The 19453-nt window shown below is 38.2% G+C and overlaps 1 protein-coding gene across 1 annotated transcript in view; it reads left to right on the top strand.

Moving 5' to 3' along the window:
- Nucleotides 1-1338: 1338 nt before the first annotated feature.
- Nucleotides 1339-19453, top strand: part of SULF1 (sulfatase 1) — a 192097-nt gene continuing 173982 nt past the window's right edge. The window contains exon 1 of the mRNA XM_033202492.1: nucleotides 1339-1665. The gene's annotated coding sequence lies outside the window, so the exon portion shown is untranslated. The remainder of the gene's footprint in view (nucleotides 1666-19453) is intronic.

Genomic DNA, 19453 nt, shown 5'->3' on the forward strand with positions numbered 1-19453 from the left:
AGGACTCTAACTTCTGATTCTTTTTTTCCCCTCCTTCTTCTTTATAACCCAATTATAAGAAAAAATGCACTGCAGAAAAATTAGTTTTCTAATTTTGTACTTCAGAAAATTGCACCAGGAATAATTTTTAAGTATCTTAATACAATACCACACAAAAAAATTCTGGAAAAACACAAGCTAGTCAAGTCAATGTTGCCAGAAACTGAAATAATTCTTGTGATACTGGCACTCCACGTATTAGATAGCTATTTATAGTCTAAATTTTAAGGCATTAGGCAAGTTTAAGTGTTTTTTTGTTTTGTTTTGTTTTTAAACAATCCCCCTTCCAGTTCAAAGAAATTCAAAAGATGCAATACTTAAAATGTTGGCTTCCCACAGACACTGTCAGGGAGTTGGTAGTATTTAGAATTCCTGTTTTCTCTTTCAGTTTATCAAAATTCCTTAGATGTCTGATGGAAATTTTGAAATTGTGATATTTGTGGCAATTAATTGATTTCCAGATATCTTCTTAAAGCACTGTAACAAGTATAGCCATTTTCTGTTTCAGACGGCTGTCAAAGTACTTAGTTTTATAAAACAGTTCAGAAAACCAAAAAAAAAAAAAAAGCACATAAGAAGGAGATATTGAAATGACCAAAAATTGAAAACATTTCAAAGCAAAATTATTAATGAGCTGTTTGAGCTATATGGGCATTATAAGTGCAATTAACTAGAAGCCAATAAAAATAATCAATGACAGAGTGCAGTCCTCTGGTACCAAAGTGCTTTTACAAAGAGATGTCTGTGAAAGCAGCAAGTGATTTAAAAAGCCACCTTTATCTATGGGAGCGTGTGCTATTTTACATGAGTAGAAACGAAAATGATTTTCATTGACTATTTCTGAAGTTCAGCCTGTGGCAAACAGTGAAGAGCTGTGTGTGGGAATAGAGAAGTTTCTGCTCTTAGCTGCGCCCCCACCCCCTCCCTGCCAGGAATGTTGGAGGCAGCCACGATCTAATCAAAGGAAGGTAGGAGTTTAGATTTCAAAATGTAGATGTCACATTTCAGTGGAAACTACTCCTACATTAACCCTTTATCAGCAAGTCAAGATGAGTCTTTTATCTCCTATGGAAGGGAAAACCTCTTGCTGAGAAGATGGCCCTTCCATAGGATGGGCAGTAAAAAATTTTTAGGGTTTCTTTGCATCCCACTGAGGGTCCCCATCATCCCAGGGGGAGCACGAGGAGTTGTGAAAAGTAACGCGCAACTGGCCATCAGAATAATTCATTCCCTCCACCTTCTCTGTAGCACCTCCCACTTCTCCTCTTTTTATAGCAGTCCTTTCTCTCCGAAAATCTCAGGTTACTTGACTGGGAGCTCTCAGACCTCCAGTTTCAGCCCTGCCCTCAGCCTCCAATCCGTAAGAGACACCCAGCCCCAGCAATTGGATTGGGCAGCCCGTCTTGACACACCACTGTGCTGAGTGCTTGAGGACGTGTTTCAACAGATGGTTGGGGTTAGTGTGTGTCATCACATTCGAGTGGGGATTAAGAGAAGGAAGGCTGCCTTGCTGGAGCTGTGTGGTCTTCTCCAAGTGAGAGTCGCAGGCAATAGAACTACTTTGCTTTTGGAGGAAAAGGAGGAATTCATTTTCAGCAGACACAAGAAAAGCAGTTTTTTTTTCAGGTAAAGTAAAAGACGTTGAATGCTTCTCTCCCCGTCTCTCTTTTAGCATAGTTTTGAATGGAATGCTAGCACGGCACACTTGTCAAAGCCAGTTGTTGCTGTCCTATCAATGCTGCTATTGTACGGCTGACAGATGACAGTGAGCATAGCTTGATGCTTGGCTGTCTTTGTAGAACTAACACTCCTCATGCCTTGCTTTTGAAGGTGTAGCTAAGAAAATATCTTTGGGAGCCGCGTTTGTACCTTTTCATATGCCCATTGTATACTCAAAACAGGAGCTATTACTTGCTTGTAGAGAGTAGATAAGGCTGAGAAAGGATTTATTTTAGCTTTCAAAATTAAAATTCACTTTCAAACTGTTGCATTTTACTGCTCAATTTATAAAGATTCTTTGAAGGGTCTATTACTGAGTTGCTGGCAGAGATGGAAATGCTTTCTTCACCGATTTGTGCAAGGTAGATTATGTCTGACTTATGACAGAGCAAAGGGTATTTTAAAATGCTTTTGGAGATTGACTCTAAAGTTTGGAAACTCCTTAAGAGAAGGGGCTACCCTCTGAACAGCCGCTAGGTCAGCTTTAAAACTAAAATGCTTAGAGCTGGAAGAAAAGCAGAGGAGGAAGAAGGAGGAAAATGCTCTTTAACATAGCCTTCTTGCAGCTGCAGGGAAAGCAGATGGAGGTAATTGATTTGCAGATCTGTTTGTGAAAGTTTTACAAGTCATGGAAAACTAAAGTAGCATCTCTGTAATGGATTATTAAGAGTCACTACATTTATAGGTTTTAGACCGGCTAAGTGAAGTGTTAATTAAACTTAAATAGATTTTCAGGTTTGGTTATAAACAGGCAAACAAAAGGGATTTAATTATAAACTAGTCATTGGAAATTAATAGTCATCTGGTGCCTGAGCAACATAAAATGAGTTGTCATCATATATGTGAGTAACTGTAACGGCTCTACCAAAAGCACCCACCAAAATTGAATTGAACTATTTATAAATATAACAAGGAGGTGTATATGCTATGTTTAATTTGTGGTATTAAAAAAGGCCTTTCAATTCAGGCTTTATTTTCACAGGGATCAAAACATAAAATTTTCAATTTTCCAAGTTTTCTAGCAAGATAGGTGAGCCAATGAGACTTCTGCTACCCTAATATACTTGCCCTCCGATAGCAACGTTCATATACCTGTGGTATGCAGAGATGTGGGCTCCTACTGGACTTTCACATTTGGCAGAGAAACCCAGCATTATCCTTACCCTTTGCAGGTGAGAGATTCTATGATAATATTGTATACAAGCTATTCTGAAATAAGAGCTGTTTAGTAGGTTGAATAACAGGATTTATGGCTAGTGCTTTGTGATTTTAGTATTCAATTGCATAAAGATGCCTGTAAAATTATGTTTCAAGTTGCATTATACGTACTTTTGCAACCATGCAGTTAATTTTTTTAAATCCTTTTTTGAAAAAGTTAATACTAAAACAATATTTTAATATGATCTTTCACTTTTATTCAGAATGTTCTCCAGTTATACTCTCAAACTTCTCCTTCAATGAGAAATTACCCTCATAAATACCCAGACATTTATTCTGAGTATTATCTGATTCCCAATATTACATAACCAAAACAGAACCAAGTTCATAAGCTGAAGTCTTTTGGAATTCCAGTCATTCCATTTTGACTTTACAATGGAAATGGGGTTTGAAAAAATAAAGACAGGAAGGCAAACTAATATCTTGTGTCATATCAGGATTAGAACTACATGGACGGCATATAGCATGCGTGGTGCTAACTACCAATGCCGTGTTTCACTACTGCAGAGATATTTCACAAGAAAGTCAAGTTCCTCCTCACAGATCGGATTTTCCTCCCTGAGATGTGGCGTGATGGCTTCTAACAGAGGCAAGGTGCTGTTTAGCAACGGATACGCCACCAGCATACATCCCTAATGCTGCAGACCGATCACAGGGCTACCTGGACAGGACTGTGGCGATATGGGACAATTCCCCTGAAACAACAATTGTACACAGGATTAGGCAGGATGGAAACAAGAAAGGAAGTGTGGAGAGATAATAAATTCACACCTTGAAACGGTAGCCGTGTTTTTGTCCCCCAACAGGATAATGTGAAATTACTTCGTGAACTGAAAGGGCTCGCTTAAAACACAGTGCCCACAGGGCAATCCCAGCTTCTTGTCAAAATCGAAATCTACTGTCCCAGATGGTAAACATGCAAAGACACATTTATGGTGACTTCTACATCCGTCAGTTTGACATTTGGTTTCTTCCTGACAGCACTTGTGCTGGTAATACACATGAAGTTCCCATCAGCATTCCGCCAGCTGTGAAAGTGTTTGAGCACACGGGATATCCCTTTCAGAGAAGCAAAAAATAACGGAAGTCTAGGAGATCTGAAATGTGCACTCGGTGTACGTTAAGATGACAGATCTTAGATGTGAAAAGTGATCTGAAAGCTTGATTTGTGAAAGTGACAAAATTCATTTTTATAGTGGTGTGCAATACCAAAATACATTAGTCTAGGTATTGACTGACTCCATGGTAGGTTATGAGTGGGAACCTCCATCAGGAAACTAGAAGGGTTCTACTCTGTTTTCCTTCTAAGAAAATGTAAGTGACTTCATGCAGATTGTTGTAGTCATTTCCATCATAATAGTAGAGACAAGTGGCAAGTGGGACATTTCCTATTTCCTTCCCTAATTATGTATCCATATTGGAAGGATGAGAGGTTAGGTTCTTCTGTGTTTTATATTGAAAATTAGTTTATTCTTTAAAAATCCTAGGACCTGGCACAGTGGCTCACGCCTGTAATCCCAACGTTTTAGGAGACCGAGTCTGGTGGATCACCTGAGATCAGGAGTTCAAGTCCAGCCTGGCCAACATGAAGAAACCCCATCTCTACTAAAAATGCAAAAATTAGCCAGGCATGGTGGTGGGTACCTGTAATCCCAGCTACTAGGGAATCTGAGGCAGGAGAATTGCTTGAACCCAAAGGCGGAGGTTGCAGTGAGCCGAGATCACGTCATTGCGCTCTAGCTGGGTGACAAGAATGAAACTCAGTCTCAAAAAAAAAAAAAAAAAAGTCCATAAAGCAAGATTTCTGATACTGAGCTGTATATACTACTGAGATTTCTCCAACCATCACCACATAGATGAGGCCAACCGAAGGGTAAGCTCAGGACATCTGTTTTTTTTTCCCCCCCGTGCAATATTTTTGTGTGGAGAGCATGAAGTACATTTAAGGGGATTAAAAATTTTAAAACTAGACTCTAAATAGATGCTTACTTTTATCATTATTGACTTTGGGGAGGAGGAGGCTCATGTATGAAATTAAGTCTATGATCATGTGGTAAATTCACCTTTTATTTAGATTAGATCCATGAAAATTTTTGAGAAGAGGTATCTTATTGGAAAAATTTTTCCTGAAATATATTTCCTATTTAAAACATTTTTGATCTATGTTAATATCCTGAGGAAGTGGGGAATTCACCTGTTAGCCTTTTTTTTTCCTCTCTCATATTTCCCTCTCCCCTGTAGCCAATCTGTCACCAAATTCTGTGAGTCCTTCCTTTAAAATGTCTCCCACATGTGGCCCACAGCTACCATCCCAGTGCAATGATCATCTCACATGTGGGTCATTGCAGCAGCCTCCTAAATGGTCCACTTGCCTTCATTTCCCTCTTCTGTCTACCACTGCAGACTCAGTTTCCTAAAATGCCACTTTCATCAAAGCATTTCTAGTCTGAAAATTACCACGTGAACACTTACTACCCACAACATGAATTTCAGTCCTATTCTAATATTCTGGCCTTCTGTTATTTGGCCCAAACTTTCCAACCATTTCTCCCTACCAAATCCCCACAACCTCAGAAGTCTACCCTTCCTTCCAGCTAAAGCGGCCAGCACAACATCTCTACTTGCTAGTCTTTTCTTTCAGCCCTAACCACTCTAGCCTTCTATCTTGTCTTTAAAATGAGAGTTTGTCATCATGTGCACAGTTCCTTCTAAGTCTGCATTCATAAGCCTATGTGTAAAATGCCCCACTCAGTTCATCCTTATCACCTCTATATATTCGTCCTTCAAAGTTTCAGCCTAAATTCCGAACACCTCCTTCAAGAAGCTTCCCTGACCACTACCTCTTCCTGCAATGCTTTTCTTCCCTTCATGTTGACCATTGGTTATCCATGGATTGCATTTAAAGCCATTGCTTTATTTTTTATTCTGCTCTATAGTTTGCTTGTTTATTCCTTGACTTCTCAGGGAGGGTGACAGGGACTGGCCTGGTCCACTTTAATGACCCACAGAAGACCCTAAAAAGTGTGCTTACTAAACTCACCAGGACATTCAAACACTCAAGGCACTTTCCCTTCTAGAGTTACCCCACTTTGGAGCCATTCACTGGCTCCACTAGCTTCCTCTCCACCCAGGACAGGAAACGAAAAAAAAAAAAAAAAAAAAATGAAACTCAGTGGGTTTTATTTAGGGGAACCTTAGGGAAAATGGCCGTAAGGCAGAAAGTGAAATAATTGTCCCAGATTAAGCTTGACTATTATATGAAAAATCCCCATCAAGTTCAGCTTTAACTGTAGTAGAAATTAAATGTATTGGCTGCTGCTCTATCGTAAAATCCCAAATATGGCTTTGGAGCAGAAGAGTATGGGCTCTGGGTTCAAACAGACCTGTGTTCTAATCCAGGGACCACCTCTCTAGCTGTGTGGCCTTGGACAGGGAACTGACCCATTCTGAGATTCAGCTCCTTCCTCTGTAAAATGCAGATAGGAGTACTTATCTTGGGAACATTGTAAAGAAAACACATAAATCAGCTAGTTCAGTGCATATCCAGTATTGTGTGTTCAATAAATGAAAGTGAGAGGGGGTTGATTGGTGCATACATAGATCCAGACCTAGGATGCAGGGATAACAATCATTCAACTGTGTCAGTCATTAATCCTATGTATTTATGATGTGCCTTCCTTTAGCATTTTCTTCTGCCCCCAAAGGCAGGGGAATAAGGAAAGGAAGGAGAGAACAAGGGAGAGAAAGTGAGAGTAAGAGAGAGAGAGAGAGGAGGAGGGAAGTGCTCTTGGCATTTAGGGATTTGGAGCAACTGAGCTAATGGCTCTGTAGGGACTGTAGTGACAGTTAAATACACATTGAGGGAGGAATGAAGCATGAAGCCCTGAGTTCTCCACCAAGGACAATAAAGAGCAGGCCCTGGGCCACCGTGCTGTTGGGGAACAAAGGACCCTGTCTGTGGACCCCAGCAGGGATTTGGATTCACTAAGGGTCATGTGCTTCCCTTCTTTCCTCCTGGCTCACCAGCTGGAAAGAAATATTAATAAAAACTTGACAAAACACTGTAGAGAGTCGGATCAAGCTTCCAGAAGTAATTGATAAAGCAAGATACCATTTAGACTTCACCTCCAAGCCAAATTTAACAAAAAAACTGAAAGCAATCAGTCTGAGCCCCTTACCATTCCCAAACTCTGCACCCATCATCAAACATTGAACCTTCTATTTGTGCCTTTTCCCTGGAAGGGCAGCTGACTGCAAAATTCTCTAACAAGGCACTGAGTGCCACTTAGCAAATATGTCCTTAGATATTGGATATTCACTTCTAGCTTTCTGATCATCTGGTCTGCACCTGCTCTCAGTCAGGAAGAGGAAAGAAACTGGAACTGCCAGGGATGATGGGCAAGGCAGTATTTCTGGAGATCCCTCCCTCTCCCTAGCAAACATAACTATCAAATTTTCAAAGAGAGGCATTAACAATTACGTTTGACACCATCTTCAGTTGTAGCCACTAAGCTGGTCCTCCTTTGCCCTCTAAATATGTCATCCATGTACTCCTGCACAATAGTGCATTAAACTTCTTGAATTTTAATTTAATTTAATTTTTTGAAGCAATGTCTTACTCTCTCATCCAGGCTGGAGGGCAATTGCAAGATCATAGCTCACTGCAGCCTCCATCTTCTGGGCTCAAGTGATCCTCCTGCCTCAGCCTCGTGAGTAGCTAGGACTGCCGGAATGCACCACCATACCCAGCTATTTTTTATTTTTAATTTTTTAGAGACTGGGTCTCACTATGGTGCCCAGTCTGGTCTCAAACTCCTAGCCTCAAGAGATCCTCCCACCTCAGCCTCCCAAAGTGCTGGTATTACAGGTGTGAGCAACCATATCGGCCCTAAGCCACTTTTAATTAAAAAAAAAAAAAAAAATGCAGATCTTCCCTTTACCTTCAAAGGTAAAATTTTTCTTATGCTGTTTTGTTTTTGTTTTTGCTTACTACACAAGTGCAAACCTATAGGAAACTATGTCTACATTTTCTAAAATATGAATCTAAGGGACTTGGACATGCTACTATTTAACTGTTGTGGGTAAGATTAATACTAAATCTCTGTGCTGAATAAATGAGCAGATACACCGTGTTTCTCGATCAAAGGTTTTAATTGTAAAAGGTACACTCTCTCAAAATCAATCTAGAGATTTGGTTCACACTAATCAAATTCTAAAATAAAGTTAGAAGGCTGGTGATGGGAGTGGAGTTTGGAACTGTCAAGAGTCCACGTGGCTCTTGTTGAATACAAACTAAAAAAGATTCTAAAGCTGGATGGACAATCAATTCATGAGCAGGCCTAGACATTTTCATAAAACAGTATCCTTGTAAGATGGGGATTTGTCTTAATACATATCCAATCACATTATAAAATGGTAACAATTGAATTGTCTGTTCTTAAGCAACGAACTCTGATGCAGTTTCATCTACTGTCATGTAATTTTACTCTAGCTCTTCTTTGTTTTGCTCTTTTCTTTTGTTGGCATTGGCCAAATCTTCAACTGAGCTACAAACTGCTGTAGCCAGATACTAGTTCTGTTGTTAGAATTAACAGAAACTCTGAACTAAGTTGGCCTGTATGGTGTTACAGGCAACATCTGCTATATTAATTTAAAGTAAAACTAAAGGTTACACAATTAAAAGATATTAGCTATACCAGAATTATGGTGGGAAAAGATTAATTGCATTCCAAAGTACATTTGTTGATAAGTTAATTTAGAAGTGTGCACCTGTAGATATTATCTTCAAACTCTATTACAAATATGCCTTTGCATCCCAATCACCTTTCTATCATATAACATGTGTTCTGAATAGACTTCCTGCCAATTTAAAGTTTCACCCTTAACCTTCACCTGCCAATAATCAATCTTCTCCTGAATAGAATGTCCCCGTAAACAGATGTGCCTTACCGTGCATCCAGAAATTCTTGAAACCAGCTTTTAACTTTCATCTTATAAAAAATGCATCCCAGAAAAGAGAGGCCCCCTACAAATCATGTTCTCCTTTTTTTCGTCTGAGAACTTTATGCTGGTAAAAGACAAGAAAGTTTTCCAAATATAACAGATAAATAAAAGCATAGAACATGTAATATTTTTTACTTGGGATGCCTAGAGGCTTTCCATGTGTTATCATGTTCTTTTTCATATGTGATATTTAGATTTCATAAAGGAGATTTATGGTATGGACCCGATATCAAACAGATTAAATCTCTTTATTTTACTTTGACTCAGTTTCCTTCTCTGTAAAATGGAGTTATGCTTATCACAAAAGTTTGTTATAAAGATTAAGTGAGATAATAAAATAAGATGCTTAACACAGAATATAGAACAGAGAAACTGCACAAACACAAAACACAAAAGCTGCATTTTTGTTCCCAGATGGCAAAAGAAAAGGCTTGAGCTGAGGTCTGGTGATAAAGTGAGTATGTCCTTTTCAAATAAAAATAGCACTTTTTAATCTAATGATCTGTATGACACAATTTGGAAATATAATAAAGGGGGCCACTTGGCAAAGAAGAGAAAGAGGAAGAGGGAGGGAAAGAGGATAGAGGCAAAGAATAGAAAAAAAGGAAAGGAAGAGGAGAGGAAGCATTGTGATCCTCTCTTGCCTCTGCTCTGTGCCTTACTATAATAAGCATTTCACGTCATAGCTAAGTCAGGCAAGATTCTAGAGTGTCCGAATACATCAGGTAGAGAGGTCGGACTTGGTAGCTAAACCGATGCCTAGGAAGTTCAAGCAGTAGGTTTTTAAAAAATGAGGAGAGATTAAGGAAAAATGAGAGTGACAGTGAGTGAGCAGAGACAGAGAGAGAAAGAGAGAGGGGGATAACAAGACAATTGATCCCCAAAGTCCAAATAAATTTTTTTAAAAGTGTTGTCTATTCCCATTGATGCAGTGAGAATAAGGAAAGGATGGATATAAGAAACATTGTGAAGAAATAAATAACAATAATACAACTTGGTGATTAGTCAAATAGAGGACAAAAGAGAGAAAAATACTGAGGTGTCAAGCCCAGGATACAGGGAAATGGTGGCTCAACCTAAAGCTACTGAAAGTGGAATTTCATTCGGCAACACCATATGTTTCCAAAGTGACAATGGTCATTATGGAACAAACGTTTATCTGTTATCTGTAAACAGACTACACTCAATAGAACTTTATAATGCAGACATAGGTAAATATATGTGTATATCAATGTTTAATAATATATGTGCTGCCGAAGCAAACACTCAATGTTTAATAATACAATTTAAACAGATCTTATTTTCTGATCATTGGTGGGCATTAGACAGAATACATAACTGTGATTTTTATAAGGCATACGCCACCTTAGATTTAAAAAAAATTTTCTCAGATTAAGAAAATGGTTGGCCAAGTAACAATCTAGCATTTCTATAACTTAGGGGAAGTTACGGATATTCAAGTCAAAACACTCAACTACCTCTGCATAACACCTATAATTCTCTTCTTTTGACTAAGAGACTGCTAGTGGAGAGGAACATGAAATTTAAAAAGTCTAGAGGCAAGAAGAGGTGAAATATTTATGTTGCCTATGCTCACAAACCTTCATATTCTACCTTGGAGGAGGCTGATTGACATCCTTTCACAGAATGTACCATTGATTTATTTACAAATGAAATACACATTCCCTTATTCACTACAAAGACAAATCATCCTTAATTTTATGATTTGGGAAAGGTTTCTGCATTCCCCTGCTTTTCTTTCTATTCCCTCTTGTTTTATCCTTTTTTATTTTATTTTATTTGTTTCAACCACTTTCTCTTCAAAATAAGAGAGCCATTCTCTAGTCAAGTCTTCCTACTAAATCAATGGGCAGTTTTCAGGATTAAGTATAGGTTTCTTAGAAGTAGAAGATTGTGTTTGCCATTTCAAACTCTTGCCTTATATGTTAGAGGCTGCATGACTGAAAGAATACAGAGCTTGAGTCAGCAAAATCTGGAACTGAAATGTAGCCCTGTTACTGAAAATTTGTGGGAATAGCATTGACCATGGAGACTTGACAGCATTTTGGTTCCTCAAAAGAGACTTGGTTCTCATTCAAGTTTTTAATGAAGACTTTGGCCTGTTCTATTTCACCCAACTGAGTTTTCTGAACCATATTCCCTAGTTCCCCTGGAAGAAACGCCAGCCTAAGTATCAGCACCTGTAATCTATTTCTCACTCATGGTTGCCAGACATGAGGGATTAATTGACATAAGCCAGTTTATATTTAGAAGCCATTAATGGCTAGCAACTGAATTGTTGAGACATCCAGTGCAACGAACCAGAGAGAAAAGAATAATACACAAATGCAATAGTTAGATCAATAAACATCATCTTCAGCAAGCACAAAGGTTGGGCTTAGCTGCCAAACTTAAAACTAGGTCTCTTCATCTAGTACCCACTTAAGTCAATGGACCAGGGTCCTGGTATAGAGATTAGGGACTGAAACATGAGTTGACGTTTCCAAACTCCTTAATTTTGGATTGTCTAAGTTCAGATTTCAATTCAAGATTCTACTCCTACCTGTTACGCTTTTAGATCTGTCTTAGAAGTACAAAGACTTCTGGAATTGGAGAAATTTTGTCCTTCTAAGAAAAGAAAAATGAGTAAGTAGGGAAGTCAGAAAAAAGAATACAATGAGTCAAAACATGTTCTGTCATAGAGAGTCACTTTACCTTTTTGACATGAAAATCAGGACAGAAAACAAAGGGAAAAATAGGCTATATGAAAAACTTCATGTACAGCAATTGTTATTCTCATTAGCCATTCTCCTACAAAAATAGCTGTCTATTCATCTAACGTTCTGGTAAACTACTACAGTAGTCTCAGAAGTAAAATTAGAGGTGTTCCTACAATTGCTTCTACCATTGTCATAACCCCTTTGGAAGCTTAGAATACTCCACTTAACTTCCTCATCTGCTTCAGGCAAATCATATTTCGTGTTGGGCAAATAATATTAAAATGTATATTTTATTATTTCCTTGGTAACTTTTCAAGTCTGAAAAAACAATTAAGCACACTATTAGCAATGAAATAAAATTTGCTGAAAATGACAACAGTGTTGGAGCTAGGAAAAAGAGGCAAGGTGGTACAGTGGAAGGACATTAGAAATCTGGATGCCAGAACTTGGCTACTATTAATAGTGTGATTTTGAGCAAATTAATTAACCCTTCAGGAGCATGCCATCATCTCTTTGCCTGCATTCTGCCATTCCCTTCACCTAGATGACATTATTCTCCTTTACTGGCAAACTCTGCTCTTCCTGTAAGACAGGCTTAAATAAATAAAGCATTCTCCTTTGTTGTCTGTTTTTTTGAGAAAGTGTCTCACTCTGTCACTCAGGCAGGGTGCAGTGGTGTGACCATGGCTCACTGCAGTGTTGACCTCCTGGGCTTAATTGATCCTCCCACCTCAGCCTCCCAAGTAGCTGGGACCTCAAGCACACACCAAGTCCGGCCAACTTTTTTCCTATTTTCTGTAGAGATGGGGTCTCCCTATGTTGCCAAACTGATCTCAAACCCCTGGGCTAAAGCAATCCTCCTGCCTCAGCCTTCTAAAGTGCTGGGATTATAAGTGTGAGGCACTGCACCCAGCCTAAGCATTCTCCTTGAAACAAAAAGAATGGTTGGAGGAAAAAGGAAGGACTTCAATCCAGTTTTGCATCACCTCATGCATCTAAAATAAGCTCTGTACCTTATCTCTTTCTTATCTCCACTAGTCTTACCTACTGCCATTAAGCTCATCTTATTTCTACACTGTTTCATCATATCATTCCACTACCCTAAAACACCTGTCTCCCAATTTTGTGCAGCATCCAGTCTAAATAAAAGACCACCAATTAAGAACCTCCATTATCTTTTCCACTATAACCATCCCACTCCCCCTATACACTTTCTGCTCTTCCCTAAAGCGGTTCAACATGTCCTGAATTTACATCTTTACTTCTGCTACAAGGCACGTGCTCACACTGTTTTCTGGGCTAGGACTGCATCATGGTTCTGCATGTTCAAATTCCACCCATCCTTGAAAAGAAAGACTCAAGCCTCATTACCTCCATGGAACTTTCTTTTCCTAACTCTTCCAACCATCAATAATCTCTCTCTCATCTGTGCTCTCTTTCCACTTAAAATCTTGTCATATAATTTTAGCTCTTAATTATGTACAATTTTGCATTTATTCTTACTCTCATCATTTTTTTAAATTGCCTTCTCTCTCTTATATTTTGAGAAACAGTAAGACAAGTTGAGTTTTGAGCCCCTGCATCTATCAAGCATAGCTTCAAGGTGGTAGAGCCAGTACATCCTAAAGGCCTTCATTACACATTCACAGTTAGAATGATCAAGGACTACTGGGATAGAACATTATATTTTAGTCATTGAGAATTTTAGGAAACTAATCAGCAGCACATTCACAACTACCCCGGGCATTCTTTTGACAATGTGGAAGGCACTATCTCGGGCACTGATTCTCTGGCTCAGATTTTTTGTTTCCATCTTCTGCCCACATCACTCTCCAGGACTGCATTTGCGCCAGCTGGATTCCATCCAGAAACAGATTCAAATAGACAATAGGCCAACTAGAATTCCCATCTTCCTTGATTAGATGTGAAATTGTATAGCTGGGTGTCACTCACATGCCAGCCACTCAGGATTCTATGTTATCAATTAATTTCTCTTGAGAGCTGAACTGAAGAGATTGTGACAATTCTGTTTTCAAGGACCTGTAAAATTACAGCTAGAGCAGATTTTCATGGATAGTCCTAGATATATAGGCCTGTCCACTATCTGCCACATAGCATAAATTAAAACACCCTGTTAATTTCACAGTAAATCGTGTTGGGTTTTTTTTTTTTTTTCTGCAGTGGGCATGGATTGGAAAAATTTTGTCTAGGAATGGTATTCTCATTTGTGGGACAATTAGCAACTGAGGTAAAAGATTTTAAATTACTTGGAAGAAAGAAGAAATTATTGCACACTGTAAAAACTACTGAATCTTATTTGCTGTTGTTGCTTCAGTAACTTAGAATTTGCAGTGGATTTTCCAGGAAAGGATATCATAGAAACACAGAATGTTGGAAGCATACCTCCAACAATCTAAGCAGAATCTAAGCAGAATGTTGGAGGCATACCTTAGAGATAATCTAAGCAGAATCTCTCATTTTACATCTGAGGAAACAGAGGACTGGGTTTGTTGGGACACCTGCCTAAAATCACAAAACTCTTTTTTTTTTTTTTTTTTTTTTTTTTTTTTTTTGAGACGGAGTCTCGTTCTGTCACCCAGGCTGGAGTTCAGTGGCGCGATCTCAGCTCACTGCAAGCTCCCCCGCCTCCCGAGTTCACGCTATTCTCCTGCCTCAACAAAACTCATTCTTACCAGGCAGAGTTCTAAACCCCAGCTTTATATTTTTAAAAAGTACGAGTCAGTAAATTCTACCGGGACGAAAATGAGTTCATGTGTCCACTTTACATCAGGACCCAACAAGGAGAAGAGATGAGTCCAGCTCCCTTTTCGACCATGGACTTTCTTGCTGAGGGCTACCGTGAGTGATTAGGCAGTGTAAATGATGACTGGGACTGGAACAAATACAAGAAAAAGCTTTTTTTTTTTTTTCAGACATACTCCTTATGGAAAATCTGTTCTAATGGAGATCACCAAGCACTGTTGCTATGGATGATCTGTGAAAATATGCAGCTTTATCGTAGAGAAACTTCCTTGTAAAAGCATTTTTTAACATATGTTTAAAGAATACACTATCCACTGTTGATGATGACAATACAAGCATCACGACTTCAAAACAATTTTCACTTGCACTAAATCACTGGAACTTGTAATATTTGGGTAAGGAGAGCAGTATGTCATTTCTGTACACCAGAAAACTGAATCTCAGGGACAGCATGCCATTTGCCTGAGTCTAAACATCTGAGTGAGGTAATTAGCGTTAGAACTCATGTCTTCTGGATCCCACTTCACTGCCCAGTACTTCAAATGATTTCACATATACCATATTTTGTCAATATTAGGGACACCTATTGCATTAGAACCGTTGAACTGTCCCCTTAGTAATGTCACCTTACTGGGAAATAAACATTTGAAAACCTCCTCAGGTACTGAAACTTTCCCAAGAGAAGTATGTGAGCAATATTCTTCATAGCTTAATAAATTACATGACTGTATATACAATTATGCATCTATATAATTTGCATTTGAAACTGATTTATTTGTAAAAGAAGTAGCAGTAGTCATTATTGTATTATAAATGTATTTCCTAGTCATAACTTCCATTTTTTATTTTGTACTATAAGGAATAACAGTTTAATAACTCAAAATAAAAAGATTAATTTAGAATATCCTAAGTATGGTTTTGACTTTTTAAAAAAGTTTTGTTTTTAAGACATGTTCTAGATTTTCTTTTTGATGTCGTAAATATCTCAAAAAAGCCATTATGATTTCCAGAGCAATGAAAGAAATAAGTCATAGGAAAAAGAGCATTTTCGTTCATATTTTTAAGTTATTGGTCATATTTCAATCCACTGGAAAATGTGATTGCAAATCTGGTTAGAATTATAAAAATATCAGGCTTACCAGTATTACAACTTCTTATGAATGTGTGAATTCTGTTGAGAATGTGAAGATAAAGTGGCAGAATAATTATCTTTTTTTATAGCTAAACTTTATGATAGTGAATGCTGTTGAAAAAGGGATTCTATGAAAGTTATTTTTTGATCTATAAGAATATTTTGTTCATACTGTTTTCCTTTTCTTAAATTTTCAACTTTTATTTTAAGTTTAGGGATACATGAGCAGGATGTGCAGGCTTGTTACATAGGTAAATAGGTAAATGTGTGCCATGGTGGTTTGCTGCACAGTTCACCCCATCACCCAGGTGTTAAGCCAAGATTCCATCAGCCATTCTTCCTGATGCTTCTTCTCCTCGCAACCACCCACCCTACGACAGGACCCAGTGTGTGTTGCTCCCAGCCATCGTGTCCATGTGTTCTCATCATTCAGCTCCCACTTATAAGTGAAAACATGCAGTATTTGGTTTTCTCTTCCTGAGTTAGTTTGCTAAGGCTAATGGCCTCCAGCTCCATCCACGTCCCTGCAAAGGACATGGTCTCTTTCTTTTTTATGTTCATACTATTTTCAGCTAAGCCTATACATTAAACACTTCTATAAAACACTGCTTCCCTGTTTCCTATTTGTATCTCAGTTGTTGTTTATAATGAAAATAAAGTATGCTACTTTCACTACTCAAAGAGAAGACCAGAAGAAATAAAGCTGAGCTCTTACTAAACTCTTAACAGCTGTATTCTTGATCTTCCCTCGAGTAACAACTGCTCTTTAGTTTCTGTCACCTTGCCTCAAACATGTTCATCACCTCCACCAAAAAGACCACATAAAATGGCAAACTGTTGAAATGAGAAAGAGCACCAAGAAAAGATGTAAGTCCTCGCAGGAGGAATACAACTCAAAAAGGATGACATAGAGGGTGAGGGCATCAGTCTCTTTTGCTCTCACCACTGAGAAAAATTTGGCACTATGACCGGCTTGTTATGCAAACAGATAAAGGGCTTTCTTCGTTTGCGCTCTACTACCATTTGTAAATCCTCTGAAGTTTTGAGTAATTTGATTTTCCCTATAGTTTATGAAATATACAACCTTCAATTTTTGTGTAACAATTTATACTTTTCAACATGCTTTTAAACATTTCATTTGATTTTGACAACCTTATGGATCACACCACGTAACTAAGTACTTACGCCATTTCAAAGAAATAGAAACAGAGACACATCTTAGGTGATACATGCTGATATATTAATGTATAGTAGTATAAGATCATGATGTGTGCAGTTTACTCTCAATAGTTCAAGGGAGGAATATATATGTACATAATTATGTGTATAATATATTATACTTTATATATATATAAAATCTCTGTGTGTGTATATAGAGAGAGAGGGGCAGGGGGAAGGAATGAAACTGATAAGGCAAGACACTGGGGCAAGTTGTTAACCATAAATGAATATGGGTAACTGGTATGTAAGTGTTCTTTCTACTAGTCTTCCAAATTTTCCATAAGTTTGAAATTATTTTCAAATACAAATGTTTAAAAATTAATTAAGGAAAGTTAAGTAATTTGCATAAATAAACAGCTGATTAGAGGCAAAGTGAAGAACTAGGATCCAGGTCTCCTAACTGTAATCTATTTCTGTAAACTGAAAGTAATTTCCACTTAAATTATAGTCAGCCCTTCATATCCACAGTTCCACATCAATGGATTAAACCAACCTTGGATAGAAAAACTATTGAGGGGGAAAAATACAACAATAAAAAAATACAAATTTTAAAATACAGTATAACTATTATATTTACATAGCACTTACCTTGTTTGGGGTATTATAAGTAATCTAGAGAGGATTTAAAGTATATGGGAAGACGTGTACATATTGCAAATATCATGTCATTATATATCAGGGACTTGAGCATCCCTGATTTTGGCATCTACAGTGGGGTTCTGGAATCAATTCTCCAAGGAGACTGAGGCAGGCTGTATTTATAAATCACAGTCATACGTTTTGTCAGTCAGTCATCAATAATCAGTACCATAGCTCAGGAGAAACTCATAATGATTTATTAATAACCCTTACTTATACATCATACTACTCATTGCAAACTGTTTTCACTGACCTTATTTTAGTTATCTTTATAATGCTTCCAGTGAAGTGGACTGGACAGGCATTGTGGGACCCATTTTGCAGATGAAGAAAGAGGCTGTGAAAGTTACTTATACCATTAATGTTCACAGCTACTAAACAGCAGAGTTTAGAAGGATGCCAAAAGAGGATATTGGAAAAAGCACTGGTTCTAGAATTTAGGATTTAAATTCCAATATGCCTTCTTAGCATTCTAATGCTTTTTTATACTCTTACTGACCATACCTAAAACTTCTAGGGCTCACATTATATTCGGCGATAGAAAAACAACGTTCTTGCCGGCACGGTGGCTCACACCTCACCTGTAGTCCTGGCTAATCAAGAGACTGAGGCAGGAGGATCACGTGCACCCTGGAGTTCCAGGCTGCGATGAGCTATGATTGTGTCCACTGCAACAGAGCGAGACCCTGTCCCTAACAAAGCAAAAATCAAAAACATTCTCTGAAAGAACAAAACAAAATGACTGAGAAAGATGTCTGTTTTACTTACTAATGTTACATATATAACAGTAACAGCTAAGATTTATTAAATACACACTTACCATGTACAAGTAAGTGCTGTACATACATTATCTAATTTAATTTATGCAACATCTCTATGACATAGAATTCTCTTGGTCCCAATCTTATAATCAAGGAAATAGGCTCTGAGAGTTTGACTGACTTGGCCAAGGTTACAGACTTGAAGGGACCAAGGTTGGATATGGACCCAGAAATCTGACTCCAGACTCCCTACCATTAACTGGTCCTTATTCCACATTTTCCTTTTTTTTCCTTTAAGCTCAACTGACTTTTTAACAAATGTCTTTTCCTCATATTTAGTAATTTTTAAATTCTGAAATTAAGATCATCCTTTCTAGAAACATAGTTTATATGGAAAAACATTTGCATGAAAAAAATAGACCTTCCTTCTTATTTGCACCCTCTTGAAAGCAGGCACCACATCTTATCTGCACCAACAGCAGCTCCTGGCACACATGGAACACTCAATAAATGTTTGTTAAATGAATGAATAATGTTCAGAGTTCTCTATTAAAAAGTTTTTACATTATCTAAAATACTTAAAGACAAGACCTAAAAATTCAGTTGGCTCAATTCACCAAAACTCAACTTTATAGTAAAGCACACAGTTTCAGTGCCAGAAAAACAAATAAATGAAAGCAGAAAATAAATTTCACTTTCAAGAAATTTTTAATTCTGCCCTTGGAAAGTCGAATTGCTCTGTGGATGTTTGAACAAATGTGGCCTTTGACTATCTGGATAACCTTCTTTAGATTATAATCTATTGTCCGCATGACAAAAAGTCATGCCCAGGCTCACTAATATCTGCATTTCACGATTTTCCTTTTGCTATAACCAGATAGGATAAAAAAGGAGAAACAGTCAAGCAAGGACCATGGTCCCAGGACAGGAGGAGAACCACCTCCAGGATATACAGCTTTCTTTCTTCTTCTTTCTTCCTTCCTTCCTTCCTTCCTTTCTTTCTTTCTTTCTCTCTCCCCCCCCCTCCTTCTTCTTCTTCTTCCTCCTCCTCTTCCTTTTCCTCCTCCTCCTCCTCCCCCTCCTCCTCCCCCTCCCCCTCCTCCTCCCCCTCCTCCTCCTCCTCCTCCTCCTCCTCCTCCTCCTCCTCCTCCTTCTTCTTCTCTTCTTCTTCTTCTTCTTCTTCTCCTTCTTCTTCTTTTCTTCCTCCTCCTCTCCCTCTTCCAGACAGGGGCCTCACT

Source organism: Trachypithecus francoisi, unplaced genomic scaffold (genome assembly GCF_009764315.1).
Source record: "Trachypithecus francoisi isolate TF-2019V2 unplaced genomic scaffold, Tfra_2.0 Lachesis_group7, whole genome shotgun sequence".
Lineage (NCBI taxonomy): Eukaryota > Metazoa > Chordata > Mammalia > Primates > Cercopithecidae > Trachypithecus > Trachypithecus francoisi.